The 21,401-nt window shown below is 34.5% G+C and overlaps 1 protein-coding gene across 7 annotated transcripts in view; it reads right to left on the bottom strand.

Annotated features, from left to right (window-relative positions):
* The window catches only part of LOC135169958 (SH3 and multiple ankyrin repeat domains protein 2), a 198,607-nt gene that overhangs the window by 136,160 nt on the left and 41,046 nt on the right, over nucleotides 1-21,401 (bottom strand). For 6 of the 7 annotated variants that reach the window (XM_064135403.1, XM_064135405.1, XM_064135401.1 and 3 more), the window contains exon 3: nucleotides 6,584-6,614. The exons of the other annotated variant lie outside the window; for it this stretch is intronic. The gene's annotated coding sequence lies outside the window, so the exon portion shown is untranslated. The remainder of the gene's footprint in view (nucleotides 1-6,583; nucleotides 6,615-21,401) is intronic. 7 annotated transcript variants of the gene reach the window in all.

Here is a 21,401-nt window from a genome sequence, read left to right as displayed (position 1 = left end):
CTTTCTCGCTCGCCCTCAAGTTCAATAAATCTGCCCAATAAACATAATACAATGAGAGAAACAAGCGTAAACATTGGCGAGTCGCGACGCGGGAGATCCAACTGACGGACTGACTTGTCCTCGTCGTCTTTTATTCCGTTGGCTAGTGTATACAAAGTACAGGGGAGGGTAGGGCAAAGTGGACCGAATGGCAAAACGGACCACCCAAATTTTTCTTTCGCGGAAAAATTTTTTTTTGCGGAAAAATTTTTTTTTTTGGGGATACGTTTGTGACTTTGTTTTCTGTTGTGTATATATTTTAGTCAGTATGTAAAGACTTTTGGGTTTTCACGTTGTGGTAGCTTCTCCGTTTGCCCGGGTACAATTTAGATCGGGGGAGTCAGTGTTGAAATTATTCAGTTATGAAAGTATGAACTTGACGTGATGTATTGTAGGAATATAAGATTATAAAAAAACTTTCACAATTATTAAAATTATAAGAGTATAATGATTATTATTATATATTTTTTTGTTTAGAGTTTATGTAAAGTTTATGAGGTTTAATAGGTTTAAATATGTGACTTTTACAAGTAATATTCTAGCTCTCGCTCGAAGTTTTTTTCCTTCTAGTGGAGTCTACACAAAAAAAAATTTTAGGTAAAAATTAGGGCTCCAGGGGGCAAAACAGAGGGTGAAGATTAGTTTTATAAAAAAAATTAGCTTTCCAAGTCTAATTTTTTCAACAAAACTTGACCTAAGAAGTGGTTGATTGTCATTTCGTCCCATGTTTTGTCCTCTAAGGGTCAAATTTTTATTTAGGAAATTTAGGGACCCTTAAGAGAAGAAGAAATTTTATGCAAAATTTCTTTTTGGATAAAATTTTGGATAAAATTTCTTTTCCTTAGGGACTTGTGACCTCTTCTGTTTACAAAGTTTGTTCACAACAATAGTGTTACATCGCTAAAAATATTAGACACCTCTATCAGTTATCAGAGTCTGGTGATATGGACCCAGAAAGGTCCCCATCATTCAACAAATGTTGGGACTCAAAAGCCGATGGTTCAAACATTGATTCACGCCCTTTTCCGAATTTACAATCAGGAAAATGTTCATTCCAATATCAACACACTGTGAAATATAATATTGATTTTAGCAATTATCGAGTGTAAATTCCAAGAACTCAGCATTTGGAAATTGAAAAAGTGCTTTTAAGTAATACCAAATATTCTCGATTTTTTGGGAAAATCTTAATTCTGTTTTACCCCACCCTCTGCCGTACGCACATACTCTTGGAAGTCGCGTTAACCTCGTGGAGGAATCGACTGTTGTGAGGTACTTTCTTGTATCTCACGGATGAATTCTCCAGGTGCTTCACTCCTCCGCAATTATTCCAAACCGATCGAGAGACTGATCACAATCGCTTTCCGCTGCCTGGGAATCGTCGTATTTGCATTAAAAAATTTATTGCAAGTCGATACCTGTCGGCTGTGGCTAATGTCTGATAATTCGACATCGAAGGAGGAAAACTATTAGCATAATCCGAGAGTCTATTCTCGTGGCTGATTGAGAGACAGTTTTTCAAGATGATGTAATGGAATGAATCGATCGACGACGGAATGAATTTCAATTTCAGAGAGGAAAATCTTTTTCGAATTAGTCATTTGGCGAAGTTAATGGGAAAATTGCGTATCAAAATTGGTTTTGATTATTTCTGCCTGATGAGAAGGAGTGGAATCCGCGGAAAAAATAACTGCGAAAGCCCTGAGATCAGGAGTATTTAGAGATTCGCATGAGTTTAGCGAATCACCAGAGAAATTCTGTCGTTTTCCTTGCGGGACGTAAAGTAATAATTCGATCTCCGCTGTTGATTATTTATTGTTTTTTGTTTAACAGACTGTTTTACTGATAATAACTGTTATTCGAAAGGAGACGAAATGGTGAGAGGGCGAATAATTAACGTAATTTGAACTCATATTTATCTGCTTTTCATTTATATCTCAAGATATCTTGTTTATTATTAAAAAATAAAAATGAAATAGTAGAAAGTCGATGGGTGAGTTGAAATTTCGTTGATTTGGTCCCACTTTGTGGACAATTCATTGCTGAACGATTCGGATGTATTTTTATTTCGCGCTACTATTTAAATAAATTTTTAAATAAATAAAAATTCCTCGTATCGGTGGGATGAGTCGAAGTAAACAACACACGATTCTAAAGAGGTCAAATTTGTTTGGATGTTGGGAATTATTTAGAAGAAAAGAACATAAAACAATATGGAAAATTCAGAGAGTTCGTCAAGAACGAGGAGTAACGGGAAATTTATAAAATGGACGCATCTAAATCGTCGACCCAATATTTGATAACATAAATAACGTGTGGCCTCAGTTGTGCGAGTTTGAATTTCCCGCCCACGCAGCGCCCTCTACGACGCGCGCACATTAACGTTGCCATCAGCTCCCTCTCACCGAACGCAAAATCTGGACTATCTCATATATTTTCAATTATATGAGATTATATTTTCAATTATTATTTGCAGGTAATCGTGTGTTAAGGGATTATAAAATTACAACAATATATTCCTGAAATATAGTCGATTTTATTTGTGGAGTATTTTGATTTTTATTTCATGGTCAATTATTTTTTAATGATTTAAAAAAAACTAGAGCCATAAGAGTTTGTGTTGATCCCAAGTATTTGATATTTTCCGTGATTTATCGCTTTGGGACTTGTTGCATTGGATTGCTAACGACAATGTAACTATCTTCAGAATATTTAACTATTTCAATGAGTCAGTACATACGATTATGCTCTATATAATCGTTTGTGTTGGATTTTTCATGAAATAAATAAATAGAAAGCAAAAATCAATCTCATTCTCTTCTGAATGTTTATACTTTAAATTGAAAAACATTTTTATGGACTGGAATTCTGAGAACTGGGAGGTACGGTGTTTAGGTTTGATTCTAAGTCTATAAACAAAGTGGAATGAATAGAACCCTTTCAGAGCATGTGACTAAAGGCCAGGGTGTGGTTTCCCTTTGTAAATTTATTTAGTTCCTCTAAGGAATCGGTACAGAGCAAATGTGTCTTCCAGCCACAATTGTTTGAGTTAATTAATAAAGTAGAGAAATAGTTTAAATTATTTCCAAATTATTATTTCAAATAACCCCTTTCCAATAGTTTGGAACTTAAAACGTCTGCACTAGGGGAAAAATGTGTTGAACTTTGGGGTTTTCCCTAAATACAAAATTCACTCGTCCCAGAGTCTTTATATTTAATAATAGAGAAAATCTTTTAATGATTAATTGTTGTCAGAACCTTTTCCCTAAAACCTTTTTATTACTGCACTTTCCAAAGGGATTTCCCCAAAACCATGTGGTGACTTCTAAGTTTTCATAGAGTGTACAGTGTCCTCTTGACAAGTAGAGTCCAAACAATATATATTAAAGTTTACTATTAAAATCAACTGTGTTTTTCCATTATTTTGTTCCTCATATTTCAACAAAATGCAAAATATTAGGATCCGGACATTACACTCGCATAAGAATTGCATCGAGATAACGATAATTATTGTATAATGACATCCATATGATTATCATTTAAGGAATTTAGTCTCAAAATTAAAAATCTCTGGTTCAATTCCATCAATTCCCACAAGATCTCTGCGGAAGTTCCTTAAGGACTCTCACGATGAAATTGTTAATCAAAACTATATCACCGTACGGCCAGTGTCTTCGAGACTCACCTTTAGTTTTCACTCCAATTAAATGTCCATCAGCCGCTAGCCAGCGGAACTGGACGAATCGTGATACTCGCAGATATTTTATCGGTTACTTCGTGACGCTCGTGACTGGGCGCCTACCCCTCCCGTTTTTTTTCCACTTTTACTTTATATATAAACATAAAAAAAGCCGTTCAATCCCAAGCGATGGTATTTGAATTCCTCCGATTGCATTTGTCACTCTAGGGTATAATTCAACCATTTTTATCCACAAAAAGAATTTCTTTTTGCTCCAGTTACTCACTCGTGAGGGGAAAAAATGATATGGACTTTTGTAATATGACGCAATGTGAATGTGCAAGTTTCAATGAATGGCGGAATGAGATGGAGAAACGAGAATGAATAGCAGTTGGAGGTGGAAAAACGGGACAAGAGACGTGTTAATCGAAGTCTCGTGGATTTACGGCTTCCGAGGACTCGGACGTAATATATGTCCTGGGCGTCACGTTACTTGAAGCAACTCCTTACCGCGTTTTTTTTTGTGGAGTCCAGAGCGACGTCCAGCAAATTGATAACGCGGCATTTTTAAATGTGCAGTTCATTCGTGAAATTCAAAACGTTTGGTTGAGAGATCAAGTAAAAGGATCAAGTGGTGGAATTGAAGGAGAAGAAAAAACGGCAGAAGTGGGACGCGACGGTGACGAATGTCGGAAGTTCCCAGATTTTTTGGGAGGAGTTTTCGAATGCTGAAGGTCGTGGGAATAAAATTGAAATTTGGATGAGTTTTGGAGTTTAATAAAGAGATTGTGAGGCGGATTTTTAATGAGAATTGCAAAATTCGAGGGATAATTTTGGATTTTTATTAGTGGAGGGGTGAAACGGTTTAAGTTAAAAAAGACAAATTTGAATGTCCTGTTCTGATTTTCTTTAAGTTAATGGGTATTTTGATCACATGTTGAATGATTTTACTCCACAAGAAATTTCACCTTCTGCAGACGATTATTTATTTGATTTGATCGACTTATCTCGAAAATTTATACACAATCAAAGGGCCAAGTCGACTTAGTTCTCATGCTCTTTAACTTTAATGGAGTTATGTCGACTTGAACCACCTGTCAACAAAAAACGAATTGTAATTCAAAAATTAATTGGTGGAGAATGTTTATAAAATTTCTTTCATTATGAACAATCGATGTTGTGATATTTTTACATGAGGACAAACACTAGGGGGAATCACAGTGACAAAATAAGAGTTGACAAGTTGTTTGACGAACTCGAGGAGATTCGTTTCGAGAGATGAACGATCAGCGATTTTATTTCGATCTTTATCAGCGGAATCTGCGGTCATGGAATCATCATCAGACGAAAAAATGTCTGGGTCAGTTAGAGGGCGCTCATCATTGGCCAGATTTTGGTAAAAATCCCAACTCTCCTCGTCCATCTAGGGAAGTAGATTTAATAAATCTGTCTTCTTGTCCTTCTACTTCATCAAACAAATAAAATCTATGTCGACTCAGCTCTTTTTATCAATCAATCTCTTTCGATCTATATCGATACTCTTTGGAAATTTATTTAGCTCAAAATTGCGACCAAACGATTTAACCAAATGTCAAATCGTTTCTACAACAGATACACTAACATGAAATAATCGATTCCAAAAAATCACTTGAACCGTTTGACCCCTTCTCTCCTCAAATCTAAAAATTCATCAAAACAAAAATTTCCCCCTTCCCCTAAATTAAAAAAAAAATCTTTCTCCAGAAACTCAAAAAATCAGAAAAATAACGAAATCCTCACAAATTTTCAACACATCATTTTACAATCCCACTCTTTGTTTAAAAAAATAACAATAATCATCCTCTCATTGCACTACCAAATCTCTTTCCCCCTCAACCTAATTTTTTTTTAAATTACAGACAAACGCACGGCAGTTACTCCATCGCTCATCACATGGAGAAATACTTTTTATTTTTCTCTTTCCCTTTCTCATCGCGGTACTGAAGCGAAACGTGTACATCGGGATGGCTCGTTGCCACTGTTACCGAGAATCTTTTCCACTGTTGTATGCCGACGAATCACGCAGGTCCAAAGCGAAGATTACGTGCAAAATCACCTCCGCAAAATACACTTGGTGAAAACGAGTGAAGTGAAGCACGTGCCAAAGTCACGCGTGTAAACTCCGTACACCAAAGTACGTATTCGCAGACGATTGACTTGCTCACCACTCACAAGAGCTCAAGATCCTGGTCTATCATCATTATCACCATCTACATGTACATAGTTTTATGTACCAATCACGCAATATATGTTGGTAATTTTTATGGTATTTTTCACATGAATTAACGCCAATAAAGTGCAATCAGTCGGTTTATGAGAGGGCAATCGCCACTGGATGGAAACGCGGATTGAGATTATTTTCAACGGCGTCTCATTTTAATCGTGAAATTAATTTGAATGAAGCTACTGCAAATTGAAAATGGCGAACGTCTTGTTAGGATAGTTGAGGCTTTATTTGAAATATGCCAATAATTTATTTTATTTTATTTTCCTTCATGTCTGTAATCTCCGGTTTTTTAATTGAATTGAATTTTTATTGAATTTTTTCAGTTTTTATTTTCCTATTTTTGAACTGTTGGGAAAAAATTATTTTTTAAAATTTCTAATATTCTTGGGGGTATCCCATTGTGCCCCGGATACCCTATTTTACGAAAGCAGGTTACATGGAGGTTCCTTATTGGTAAACTTTTGAGAAATTTGTTCAATTACTCGAATTTCGTATTGACGTTGTTGTCATTATCTTTTATTATCTGTTCCAATTGTTAATATAATAACAAATTCTAGTATTTTACTATTTGCTCACTATTAAAACTCTCTTTGACTCACCTTTATGCTCGCTCCAAACTGTAGGAAATATCTGAAAGATAATATACAAAAAAATATTATTCTAGTTTTAACAATTATTTTTATGATATTTCTTATGTAAAACATCGCAATGCAAAACTATACTCTTTATTTATTAGTTTCTGTAATGTAATGTACTAAAAAAAACAGAAGTGAAGGAGGAGGGGATGAGTTCAGTGGCTCACAATTCTCAGATTGTCAAATACAAAATTATCTTTTATTTTATTGTATGATTTGTCGAATATTTTGTTCAGAACTTAACAAAGAAAAAATATTTATTTTACACATGCTCGTGAGAAAATGATTATTTTCTCAATACCGTCGTCGATAATCGAAAATGCTAAATGTAAAGTGAGTCAACAAAGAGTGAACAAACAAAAAGGACTACAAGTCTACTGGATTATTGAAATTATGGCACATGAAGGTATTACTGAATGTCCTGTATGGGAAATCCTTTTAGTGATATTTTATTCAAAATTTTTTCGTCATTTCTAAGAAATTGAGGGCACATAGTAATGATAAATGTTTCTGTGTTACTTGATCTACTCATAGTACATAATAAAATGGTGGGAAAATCAATTGTTTGTCGATTTTACCAATGAAGACCCAATATACTCGAAATAAGTACAACGATAAATAAGTCTATTTTACACTATAGTTGAATCAACTATAAATAATACTATAGTTAATTTTTTTAAAATTACGCTTTAATCTAAGGCAAAATAAGGCAAAAATTAATAAGCTGTCCATGTCAGTATTTCATATCCACGTCAGTATTTTATAGTTTTTCCTCGAACACTATCCAAAAGTTTAGAATAGTTTTAATAAACAGAACCAGAGAAGGAACAAAAAAGAATGAATAAACAAGACCCTTTTATGAAATGGGTCCAGAGTGTGAAAACTCTGGTCATTAAGGGTCAGTTCATCTGGAGACATCATAGAAGGAAGACATATCTTCCACGTGTGATAAATAAAACATTAAAGTTCATTGTCAAATCGCTTTGACATTATTTAACAATCTTCCTCTCTCATAAACTTTTTTCATAAATTTTTACCAGAGACTCTCGTGCAACAACGACCTTAACACGATGCACCACAATCCGTTCCCATCAATAACTGAAATACTCGATAATTTGAGTATCAATTGTCTACCTCCCCCCCAGTTCTCCCAGTTTATCGTTCCCCCAACATTATCGATTGTTCACTCGACGACAAATTTAACAACAGTATTTTAGACTCATAATGTTCCACTTGAACGATATAACGGTACCCAAAACCAGCAAAAGTCCTCACGGGCTTCCGGAATTCCGCTGTTACCGTACAATGCGCGTCTCATGAACCGCAAACTATTCGTGCACTATCGCGTTTACTACCATGCGAGTTAGTTATTTCCATAATCGATCGAGAACAGCAAAATGCTTTCCACTCGATGGACAGTAAATACAGGACAGATCGATATTTTTTCAATCATTCCACCATACCATGAGCATTAATTTCTCCCCGATAACTTCCTCCATCCCACGTTGTAAATAAATTAACTCATTAGAATCACGTTCATCAGCGATGTTTTATTCATCTATTTAATTAATCAGTATTGAGTCTTTGCGAGAATTACTTCACATCAAAATAAAAAAATATCAAGATAACCTTTTGAATTAATGCGATATGTGATAACGTTTCCACGAGAAACTGGAGCGCTCTTACAATTTTCTTTGCAGATTATACCCCCTACCCCCGTCCCACCAGTCCCCAACCCCTTCATTGAACGTCGAAAGTTCCCCCCGGTCATAGGCACGTGCGAGAGAGCGACTCTTAATACCGGATTGAATAAACTCAGCATTCGAGATAAGCAATATTTATCTAACGACTCGACGAAAGTCAATGAACCGGGAGAATAGAGATTTATAAAGTCCCATGTGGCTCGGAAAAATTAATATGGAGGGAGAAATGGGGGATAATTTTGGTAAAAATTTCGCCAAAAATTACCGACCGACTTGAGAGGAAGATTCAGGAATTTTTTAGCCTAATCTAGAACTGAAAATCCAGTAAAAACTAATTAACAATCACCCTTAAGACTGTTGGTCATTAACACATGGGGGTGAGTGGGGTAAAATGGACCGATGGAGGAACATGCGAGGGTGGGACCGAATGGGCCAGGCGGCTCAAACTAGAGTGTTGTCAAGTGGAGAGTGGGGCGAAATGTATTAATGGGGCAAAATGGACCGGCGGGGCAAAATGGACCGGTGGGATAGAATGACCCGCTCGGGACAAACTGAATATGGGACTAAATGGGCCGGTGAGGCAAATGGGTCGGGGTGCAAAGCAGAAGTTTGAGCGGAACAGATCGGCCGGACGGAGGATGGGGCAAAATGGACCACCGGGGTAAAATTGGCGGATGATGTAGAAGGGAATGTAGGGGAAAATACACCGAGGGGAGGGGGTGAAAGTGAGTGTGGGACCAAACGAACTGGATGACGTAAAATAGAGTGGGACAAAATGGGCCGACGGGGCAAAATGGTTCGCTCGGGGAAAATGGGATGTGGGACTCAATGGACCGGGGTGGAAAGTAGAGTGTGGGGCAAAATGAATCGACAGACGGAGGATGGGATAAAATGGGCCACCGGAGCAAAATTGAGTGGCGCGAAATGGGGGGGAGGAAGGTGAGGGAAAACAGAATGTAGGGTAAAATGGAGTGATTGTTAATGAACTCTTAAGTGATGTTAGAATGCAAAATATTATTTTAATGGATTTTTCATTGCGCTTTTTGATGGTGAATTTACTGGAGGATCGAAAAATACCTGTCATTACAGTAAAATGATGAAGCATAAAAATGTTAAATGAAGAAAGACTTTCTTGAATATACTTTCATGTTTTTTCTGATATTTTAAAACCTTCAATCACTCAAAACAAATTATTATGATCAGCTGCAAATAGTCATGATTTTCCTGTTTACTATCGAGAGAATGGAAATAATTTTAGAGAAACTGGACGCGGAAAAAAATACTTCAATCAATAACTAGTATATTCGATTTTCAATGTTGAGAGATTTTATTTAATTAGGACATCTATCAATTAAGCAACACACTGTCACTGAATGTCAATTACGAGGCGATTTTTTTTATGATCAGCAGTTCTCGTCGTCAATTATGTGAATAAAATGTGTCAATTATGTGAGTAAAAAGGTTTACCGTGAAGGATTTTAAGGAATGGCTCCATGCGCCGTAATTTTAACGGTTTAATATATTTATAATATTTTTGGTTTTCCATCACTCATTGTTCAATTAAATTAACAACTAACAATTCATCAAATTCATTTATATTCCACTCAAACAAAAGAGTACCGATGTTGTTGTCGGATGGAGGCGTTCAAAACAACATCAGGGCCGTAGTGAGGGGTCAGAACCCCTCAGGACATTAAGGACTAAAATCCAGTGGAACCATCTGACGGTCGTTTTCAATTTCGAAGTGTTCGAAATTTTCGCAGTCATTTATGAAACGATAAATCTACTTATTGAAGATAAACATTTATGTGTTATTTATCGCATGTATAATATATATTAAAATCATCAAAGGGAAGAAAGAAAGAAAGGGAGACGGGCAGTAAGGACTAAGGAGAGGAGGTTAAAAGGAAAAGTGGGGACCAAAAGGGGAATAAATTATTGGGGTTTTTTTTTGTCTTTATTTATATAAATACTGCTAGTTGTTTTTTAAATAAATGTTGCTAGTAAATTATAAGAGATTTTAAGAGAGGCTGGGGAGGATGTGAAACAATGAAGAAAACTTTTGTAACATCAAGGAAATATATATAATAATAAATAAATATATTAAAATCGTGGGGAAATCAATTCATAAAATGCACTCGCCTCAAGTTTTTCCCGAGGATTTATTTCTGCCCCATTCAGTCTGGCCCATGTGTTAGTGAAAAACTACTTCAATTTTCGAGATATTTTTTTCACTCGTGTACTATCAACCGTTAATTTTTTTTTCTCTGACAATATGTTTTGTAGAGAGAAAAACAAACTTTCAGGTTACAGGTCGCTCGAGCCAAGAAAAACAAATTTCCAACTTTTTTTTTCTTGGGAATTCAATACCTCAAGCTGAATGAAAAGTTTGTTTGGATGAAAGTTCTTCCCTTTCTTACAAATCCTATCGAGTATTTCTAGATAACTTGGATTCCGCTGAGAGGAATATTTCAATTGTCCCAACTATTATTGAAGAAGAAGTGGAATAAAAAAAAGGAGACGGTGCGGGGTTAATAATGAAGGTAATCAGAGGATCCGATTCACTTGAAAACTTCTGGGTAATCAACTGACAAAATATCGTTGAAAATTACTGTGGAGAAAGTGCTCATTAAGATGAATTGTAAAATTATTTAAATTATTTCCTTCATAAAGAGAAATGGTTGCATTTTTATAGAATAACTCGGTGCATTTTATAAATTTCGTTCTTGACGTACGGAAATTAATTTATGAACCTCATAACTGTCTGTAAGACAGATGTACTTACGCTCGTCTGTCCCTAGACACGTTTAGCTGGTGCCCTCAACACTGACATGAGCAGTGTAACCCTCGATAGGAATTGCCAACATTAACAACAAGGCCTGGCTTCAACCGATGGTGATGCCAATGGAGTCATTAAATTATGGAAAATTGATTGGAGTCGATTATTTGTTATTTTATTTTTTAAAAATCCACAATTGTCTTATGTTAACGATTGATTAACTTCAAGTTGATTAATTAAATAGGCATCATCTGCACGACTTAATGTACGCAATACCAAGTTTTTTATGAATTTTCTTTAAGTCTTTGATGGCAGATTTTATAACAATGTTATTAGTGAAAAATAAAATAAATATGTGTTAAGTCCGATTTCCAGTCTATTTAATTTCAAGATCTGATTGACGTCAGGCTTTGGTTTAGATTAGCTTGGATCAGGCCTGGTTTATACTGGTGGACCCATGTTGGGCCTCACCCTTGGTCCAGCTAAACTTCCCAAACTTCAGAACCTACACTAGGCCCAACCTATTAAAACTCTTGACTTCGTACGATAGAAAATGTTACAAGCTCCAAAATATTTTTCTTTTCTCCAATTGTACGTTGAAGATGGGGCAAAACTGAACCTGATGAATCACAATTAAACCAAAATTTAATTATCTTTAATTAGTGATAAATTTTGCTGATAAAAATCGGTATAAAAATATCAAAATGTTCCTAATCCACCTCCAATCTATCGATTCGTATATTTTTTATCCTCTGAAACCCTATTTCCTATAGAAAATCGAAAATCACTGGACTAAATAGAAAAACCATCACCACTTGACTAAATTAATAAACAATTATTCCACTACTGCTGAGTTATTATTTATTACATTTCTACCAATTTGCATTTTGCACTCGAAATTCAATGAATTACATGCACACAGTGGTTTCTAGAAAATACAAGATCAATGGTAAAATTATAAGTAAAAAAAGTATTAAAATTATCAAACGCATGACAAAATAAATAATATACTCAAATAAAAATATCACATGCCGGATTATTATGATTATCAGAAATGAAAATGGAATGTCCACGATGATCGATGATGTGCACAGCGCAAGGCCTACCACTAAGGCACATCACACCAACCCCCACCATAAAAACAACTCGATAAATTCACAGATATCTTGTCATCTCCACGGGGAAGTGCAGAATGGTGATTATGTGACGTAGTGATAGACCTTACACCGTAAAAAATAATGTCCCAATGCCTGTGTCAGTGTAATCAATGATGATACATCGTGTTTACAGATGACCCAACGCAGCGAATGACTGACTCCATTTACTGAAACCATCACCAATTTTATCCAAACTCCATCCAATGACGATAACAAAATTGAAACAAAACCAATTTTTCAAAATTAAATCAATTTATTAGATGAAGAGAAATATTCAGAAAAAATAACGAAATTTTTATCGCAATGAGAAATCATTTTTTGGGGATTTTTATTTAAAGTGAAGGAATGAAATTTAAAATAATGAGTGAATTATAAAATTATCGAGAACAAAGTGCGATATTGTCGCATGATTTTTGTGACGAAATAACTAAAAGTTGAAGGCAATAAATTAAGAGATTAAAAATTGAGGTGATTAATTAAAAATTAATGTGAAACTTTAAGAAAAAATTCCCGATTGGTCAATGCGGGATTTGGTTTGGGGGGGGGGGGGTATTTTTAAGGGATGACCGAGATAAACGTACATTACGGGAGGATGATGAGTGGATCGAAAAATCACTGCACGTGGCGATGAAAAACTAGAGATTTGCAACAGAGATATGATATGCTATCGCACAAAGTTCCGGAAATGGATTGATAACGCGAATGGATTGGGTCGCAGGCCCAGAGACCCCAAATGCCCGAATTCCGGGTCACTAGATCTCCCTGGGACCTTCGAGAAGGATCGTCGACCAGTCCAGGAAGTAGCGCCTGAGGTGCCAAATTAATTGATCACCGATCTTCGGTGGTAAGTCACCTGTGCTCGCTGACCGATAACCCCGATCTGCAGTTCAATAGAGTGGGAGTGGGTGAGGACTTCGGTGCATAACCGAACACCGATTTATTGTAAAATTACCGATAATCTTGTTTCACTCTAAAATTTTACACAAAAAAAAATCGTTATTTTTTATTGAATATTTCTCTTCCTGTGGACATTCTCAATATAAAACTGAAAAAAAAATTATCTATTTAATTGTAGAAATAATAAATGTGATAAAAATCTCAAATCAATAATATTGTTATCTCCTCAAAAACAATCAGTTTTATCAAATAAACAATTCGAAAAAATTCTGAATGTGTTAAACAAGAAAATTGATGAACTTCATAAAATAATGAATTTACTTTACATGTAACAAAGGATAAAAACAAAATAAATTTACAATAGCAAAGGGGGGAGGGGGAAGGGGTACAATTTTTCTGAAGTATCAATATTATTGATTTGAGAGTGGAATGCAATATGACAGAAAATAATATGTCAAGTGCAATAAAATTATTCGCAAGCATGAGAGGCTCATTTACACAGCAACAGGTAAAGACTCACAAAAAGCTGAAGACAGATAAAAAGAAGAAGAAAAAAACATGAGCAAACGAACGGAAAAAAACAGGAATAACGTGCATTATATTATGTTGTACATTATGCAATGCTTACTGACAAGAATAAAAGATTTCAAGGCTATTAATTTCCATCTAATTAGCGAATTCCCATGCACAAATACACTGATAGAAGAGTTGGGTGAATATTACCGAATTAATTCAGTTGCATTTTATTTTCTAATTCGTTTGAGTGATGTACATATTCCTGTCAATTGATTAGAAATCTTGTTAATCCAATGAAATTGATTTTCCCACTTAGGTGGACGAATGAAAATCATTATCAATTAATTAATTAATTTGCGTCTCCAATATATTGTGGATGTAAACCCAATGGAGTCTTAGAAAAAATGAGAAAATTTTTTTTCTGTTTATTTTAATGTCTAAATTATTCTCAATGATTTACGAGACTTAACCGAAACCGAAATTTTCGATAATTATCCATTTATCTCATAGACAAGTCATTTTAGGAGAAAATGTCAAAAGATCTTTTTTGGAGCTGATGAAATTTTCTACAAAAAGTTTAATACGACATTTTTTGATAAAATCTATCGTTTGGGGTATAAATGCTCACTTACAGAAAATTTAGATTCTGACTTATAACAGTTTACCATTTCGCTGCTGATATGATTAATTTCATTAACTTTATTTTATTTTTATTGATCCCAATATTCCCCATTTTTTAAATTACACTTTATTCAACTTTTTCGTTTTTTATTCTCTTTTTCTAGAGCTCACCACGTTACCAACGTTCCACCAAATGCAGAACAATTGACTTCAATTACTGTACCCTCACAACATCAAAAAAAAATATTTTTTCAAAATTTCGAATAGTTTCGAGGTTCCTCATTGTACCCCCCATCATCCCAACCTCCCCTGCTCTCAAAATATACTTCACAAGCACAAACTTTTTACACAGACTGTCGCACGACTCCTTAACACACCCAAAAAGCCATTCAGCCTCCGCCTTAAATCGAAATCGATTCCAATATCGTCGATGTCTCGTCCCCCCAATGAAAATCCAACAATTAAAATTAACCCTAAAATGGTAAAAACAAGTTCATTCCCTCTACAATAGTGACTAGTCTAACGGTTAAAGTGATGAGGTGAGAAAATCCTCACGATCTCCCGTGCCGATTGTAATAAAATCGATAGCTCCTACAAGATCCACATTGCGCGTTGGCTGGACTCGATACCAATTAATTATATCGATAAAGTAACAGCACATACGGATTACTTTGTAGTGAGCGCGAGGATAGTATTATAGAAATTGTGAGATCGTTCCCAGGGGCAGTTAAGGCAACGTTGGTATTTATATGATCAGGATGAAGGCGCCAGATGGAATCAAGAATGGCCGAGAGGGAGATTCCCTGAGTAGTTTTTTAAAAAATTAACCAGTGGTAATCGTGATTGTGAAATTGAGTATTTCAAATGAAATCGAGTTGTGCACTCCGGAAATGTTACATTCTCCGATCATGATTATTTATGATGATCGTATTCAACTTGTAATTAATGAAAAGGCGGGATCCACGTAAATGGTTGAGGTACAGTTCGTGGAACCCATTATTATTATTTCTCAGCTCAACCTTTATGTTACAAATATCAATAATTACAAACAGTGAATGGTAATTATAAATAATTTTTCGTGAAAGTGAATGCGAGAGGTTGTATCAATTTCTCGGGGGTATGTTAAAACAGGCTGATTCAGTCGTTATTTATGGACCGGGGAAGGGGGCGGAGGAGGAGGAAATTATTTTTTCGAATGTTCATTTACTTTGGAGAATTAATTTTGTGCTGGTTTATTGGATAAAATATAGTCACATGTGATGCTGAGATGATCCTGTCCTCGGAGAGAAGTTTCAGGGTCATGTGGGATGGAGGTCAAGTGGGTCAAAGGGGCGATTTAATATTACAGTGAGGGGAGTGGAGGAGACCCTGTGCCCTGAATGTTTCAGGGTCATATGAGATAGAGGTCAAAAGGGCTATTTAATGGCACAATACGAGGGGGCGGGGCGGAGAAGACTCTGTGCCCTGGATGTTTCAGGGTCATATGAGATAAAGGTCAAAAGGGTCAAAGGGACTATTTAATGTTGTAGTGAGGAGAGCGGGGAAGACCCTGTGCTTCAAGTGTTTCAAGGTCATGTGAAATAGAGGTCAAAAGGGTCAAAATGTCTGATTTGCTTTCAAGAGTTCTCTTTGATGTTACAATGAGGGGAGGGGAAGGGTCCTGTGCCCCAAGTGTTTCAGGGTAATGTCGAATAGAGGTCAAAAGGGCCGAAATCCCTGATTTGTTGTTCAAGAGTTCTCTTTAATGTTACAATGAGAGGAACAGAGAGGACCCTGTGCCCCAAATGTTTGAGGGTCATGTAGAATAGAGGTCAAAAGGGTCAAAATCCTTTATTTCATTATAAGAGTTCTATTTAATGTTACAACGAAGGGAGCGGAGAGGACTCTGTACTCCAAATGTTTCAGGCTCATGTGCAATAGAGGTCAAAAGGGTCAAAGTCCTTTATTTGATGACAGGAGTTCTATTTAATGGTACAACGAAGGGAGCAGAGAGGACTCTGTGCCCCAAATGCTTCAGGCTCATGTGCAATAGAGGTCAAAAGGGTCAAAATCCTTTATTTGATTACAAGAGTTCTATTCAATGTCACAACGAAGGGAGCGGAGAGGACCCCGGGTGCCCTAGGTGTTCCAGGGTCATGTGGAATAGAACGAAAAGGGCCTAAATAAATGCGCAATTACTTGAAAGCGAATTTCCGATGAGAAATCTCTGGCATTTGTTTTCCGAGACAAATATAATTGGAAAAATTATGTTTTTCTCAGCGTGACCGACGGAACCAACATTAGAAAGGGGAAGTTTGTGTAGTAATTGACTTCTTCGGGAAAAAATCAATGACAGTTTGGTATATTATTCGATGATGAATTCATTGAATGTATGAGATTTCTTCTCTTTCACTCGTGTAAAAAAATGCGGGAAACGATTCCTCACTGCGGATTACATGAATAGTTTCGTAATTATTACTGAATATTTCTTTCCATATATTGAGGAAAAACGAATGGTGATAAATCAAATCGTTCTTGAGAATACGTATAACTTTCGGATTTTTTATAGATTTCATATGAAAGTTATTTGAACAAATGATTCGGAAAATTATGAGTTTCGGGGCAATTACGCTTTCACGTGGAACTGCATGGTGCGAATATCAATGAAGATTGTGGGAAAGAAATGGATTGGACCGTGGAATTGAGAGAGAGTTACTTGAAATTAAATAATAAATTAATTTAAAATACAGACGCTTTTAAAAAATTATTAAAAATTATTTGTTTCGAGTAACGTAAAAACAAATAATCCATCCAATTAGTAAACAAATAATCCAATTAATAAAGAAAGTGTTAAGGATGAAACACACCCTTAAAGTCCGTTTACCCTCAGGTCGGTATTTTACCGACCGGACACGATGTTTTTGAATATTTTCAGGCGCGAAATTTTCCTACTAATTTCATCAGTAAAATTTTTAAAAAATCCCGCAACAGTCAGATCTATCTAAATGAAATTTTGGAAAGTGTTAATATTTTTTAAACACTTCCTACTCATAAACAAATAATAAAACTCGTTTCCCAAACGATATGACAAAAAATTCCTGGATTTTTTGACATCTAATGATTGAAAATTCAGATTTTAATCTTTAATTACAAACAAAATGTTGATTTTCCCATATGACACTGTGGTAGATTTAAATTCTCAATTTGTTTCTTAAAAAACCTATACGATAATTAAATTTAAAAAATTACGATTTAAAATATGAGCGATTTTTATAATAATTTTGTGTAGTTTGTCATAATATTTGAATTTATTAAACAGGTAGAGCTGCTTTAAGGGGAATTCATACCAGCGTGTGACATCAATACAAAATGAAATGCGAAAAAAGTTACTGGAATATCTATTAACAAGATACGTTACACAAATGAACGGAAACACACGACCCTGTCTGTCTCTCAGACTTGAATAACAGTTGGATAGAGTATTTCACCTGCCGTTGATTGAATATCGAGCGCCGAAAGTTATGATACTCTTCGGAAAATTATATCCCTCGAGAAAGACTCATTTTAATTATAAAAAAATTCTAATCATCTTTGTCAGGTGAAAATCATTTCGACTGCCTGAAACATTATTTATGTTCCATTATTGTCACATCGGGATTACATAAGCTTGTCAAGGCTCTCAAGTGACACCATTTCTCTATTTCCTTTTATTTTTATTTTCAATAACGCGTTCACAAAGGCCCCAGGTGTACACCAAGAAAGATTATTTATTTCAATCAAATAAATTCCCCTTAAGTGACATCAACTTTTTCTTTCAATTAAATACAAATGTTTATTCGGTTTTTTTATTTTACTTGTTTTTTCGAATTATTATATCTCTGGTAAAAAAATAATAATGAAATGTTACTTGCTTTTTTTAAAAATCCTAATAAATATTTATTTGACATAAATTAATTTTTTTCGTTGACCAGAGGAATCATTCTATTCATTTTAGAGTAGCTCTGTCCTGTTAGGAAATTCAAAAATTATTGAACAGTACACAACATTTTTCAGAAAGTCAATGACATTTGGAACCGTAATTTGTTTCGCAATTTAATTACCGTTTTTGTAGTTAAAAGAAAAGTTGAAAAATCTAAATTTTTAATCGTTACACTCCCTAAAAGATAATTCACCGTTTGGGAAACTAGTTGTATAGTTTGTTTATAAGAAGAAAATGTTTTTAAAAATATCAACACATTTCGCAATTTAATTTAGATAATACTAACAATGTACGGAATTTTTTGCATGTAATTAGTTAGAAAATTGAAGATAAAGTCAAAAACAGCATATCAGGTCGGTAAATTACCGACCTGAGGGTAGCGCTGCTTTAAGGAGATACGTCACCTCTGTTTATTATAACAATAATTCGGTTTTTGCCAACAATTATTAAATTATATTCATCGAACCACTTTACCAAATACATCAGTCAAAATTTTCATTAATAAAAACCCATAATCACAAGCGAAAACAAAACTAAAAATTTAGAAACACAACGATATTATTCTACTTGAAAAAAAAATTATTTATTCATATTAAAGATTGTGTGATTTCAAATAAATAAATATTCCTTCGATATTTAAAGTTCATTATCATTATTTCTATTGATCCCCCCAACCTCCAATATTTTTGACAAACCCTTCCGAATTTTTCTTCCAAGTCTCATAAAATGTGATTATCTCAAAAAACAGAAAACCATTCATTTCAAACGAATAAACAAAATTAATTAATAAATTCCAACCGAATGAATCGTTTCTCCCAAAAAACCTCAATTATTTAAGATAAATAAATAGATTGTTCAGCGTAAATCCTTTTTCTTGAAACAAGCAAACGAGTTCCATCGAAAGATATTTATTTGCTTCGAAAAAAGACCCTTTTTCTGAGTGCAATATAAATAATGCGTTCATTGTCCCTCGTCATCATCGAATTAGAAAATTCCCGCAATAATAAGAAATATTCCGAGAAAAATAAACACTCGTGAAATTCATTTCACTTTTACGACCCCTGGACCCTCCCACGAACGAAAAAAAAAAAAAGAATTCATGAACATACGACAAGGCGTCGAGAGTAGATCGATTCTTTTATGAGTTCTCCTTTCACTCATCGAATAAACCGTTGAAATACGACACGTTCATTCGGACAAAACAAAGATTTAAGTCCGAGGAAATGAAAGGAAGTGGTAACATAAACATGCAACCGACGATTGCTCTATTTCCCGAAATGATCCAACGATCTTAGGTGTCGTTGAGATACAACAATAAATACGGGAATAAATACTCGAGGAATTATCAAGCTCATGTTGCGCTTCGTCGAGTTAATGAGTTATTAATTATAACAGAGGAGGAATATAAACGGAACGAGATACTCAGCATCCGGTGGATGATCGTATTAAACAAGAGAAATATTTTTTTATCGTCAAATTTTTTTTGTCTGACTAGAATCATATCGGAGGTTTGAAGTCGTAATATTTTTTGTTTCGGTAATTAACTGAACAGAACTTCGCTCTGAATTAAAAAAAAATCAATCGGAAAATTATTCTAGAAAATTATTTTTAAAAATCAATGGAGAGATATTAAAAGATTTTAGAGACAAATATTTTTTAAACATTCCTCTTATGTTGTTTAATATTAATTCATTTTTTGGTGTTTTGTTTACGAAAACCAAATTTCTAACGAAATTTCAAGTGAACTTTGTATTTCTATATTGATTAATTACGTAATTTCATGCATTAATTTTATTTGAGTAATTTTTATTGGAGAATGTGTAAAAAATTCAGACCATTCAACATTTTCGATTTATTAAAAAATAATTGATATGTGAAGTTCAACTTTTAGAACGTTTACAAGTTTAAATTGAAGCAAATTTGATTGTTTTTGGTCAAAAAATTAACTCGCAACTAATAAAATAAAATATGAAAGATAGAAATGAACATTAATCTCTATAAAAAACAAATATAAATGCAATGCAATTATATAATGATCTAAAAATGGGATTTGTTTCTATTCAAAACCGTCGCTGGTGAGCTCAGATTGTTTATAGCGGCTATAAACAAACAAATTAATGAATAAACCGTAACTAATTTATTCCTCCTTCAGAATTTCCCGACAACAGTGTCCACTGTTTATTTATAATCGAGTGAACGTTAAACCACATAAACATAATAGTTCCATGCAAAGTGTAATTTTACCAACATTGAACATTCATAATTTCTCTAACTATTTCTCGGGCAATTAAGTCAACAAATTATACGAAAACACTTAAAAAATATATCTGATCAATCCCATAATAAGTAAAACTGTAAAAAATAGTTAAATATCATCAAAAAAAGTCGCCGTAATATTTCAACATTCAAAACACAAAATTTTATTCATAACTATTCAACGAATAATAATCTGCATACATGAACATTGTTGTCAACTAACATTATTGTTATTAATTCCAGTTAATGTTCTACAACCGCAGAAAAAATTGTTTCGTAAAAAGTTAATTACGGTTATTAAAAGTGAAGGTAGCAAGCAGGATCGCCCACGCGAAAATTTGATCAGTCGAGTGAAAAACAAGAAATTCGCGCCCACAAAGTGATAATGGTCCAAATTTCAAAAGAAATTCATTTCTCAAGGTGTGTACTTATCCAGTAAAAAAATATATCCCCAGGCAAATCCCAAGAGCTAATATATTCAAATGGATTTGTTCGGGATGTGGTCCATTTAGAGAAACAAAAAAGTGTTTTTGTAATCGATAGACAAGGCCGTGACTCGTTCAGAGAACATACGAATACGAATACGAATACGAATACGAAAACTAGAAAGATTCATCACAACATGAATTTTGACGAGAAAGAAAGTGACAAGTGTACGGATTGAGTTGTAATAAATCAGCATCAGTTTTAGAGAGCGAGAGAGAGAAAGAGAGAAATAAAACATGAAAGTTGCCGAAAGACCTTGAAGTATTTACGGTAATTGATCAGTAAGTCCTGACCCTTCGTCCGGCATTTCATTTTCAGACATTTTTTTACAACAGTTATTGCCAATTTGGATAAATAAAACTGGTAGATTTTGAAAAGAAAGTATGGTAGAGACAACTATATGAATATT

Source organism: Diachasmimorpha longicaudata, chromosome 16 (assembly GCF_034640455.1).
Source record: "Diachasmimorpha longicaudata isolate KC_UGA_2023 chromosome 16, iyDiaLong2, whole genome shotgun sequence".
Lineage (NCBI taxonomy): Eukaryota > Metazoa > Arthropoda > Insecta > Hymenoptera > Braconidae > Diachasmimorpha > Diachasmimorpha longicaudata.
This window is presented reverse-complemented; position numbering and strand designations above follow the sequence as displayed.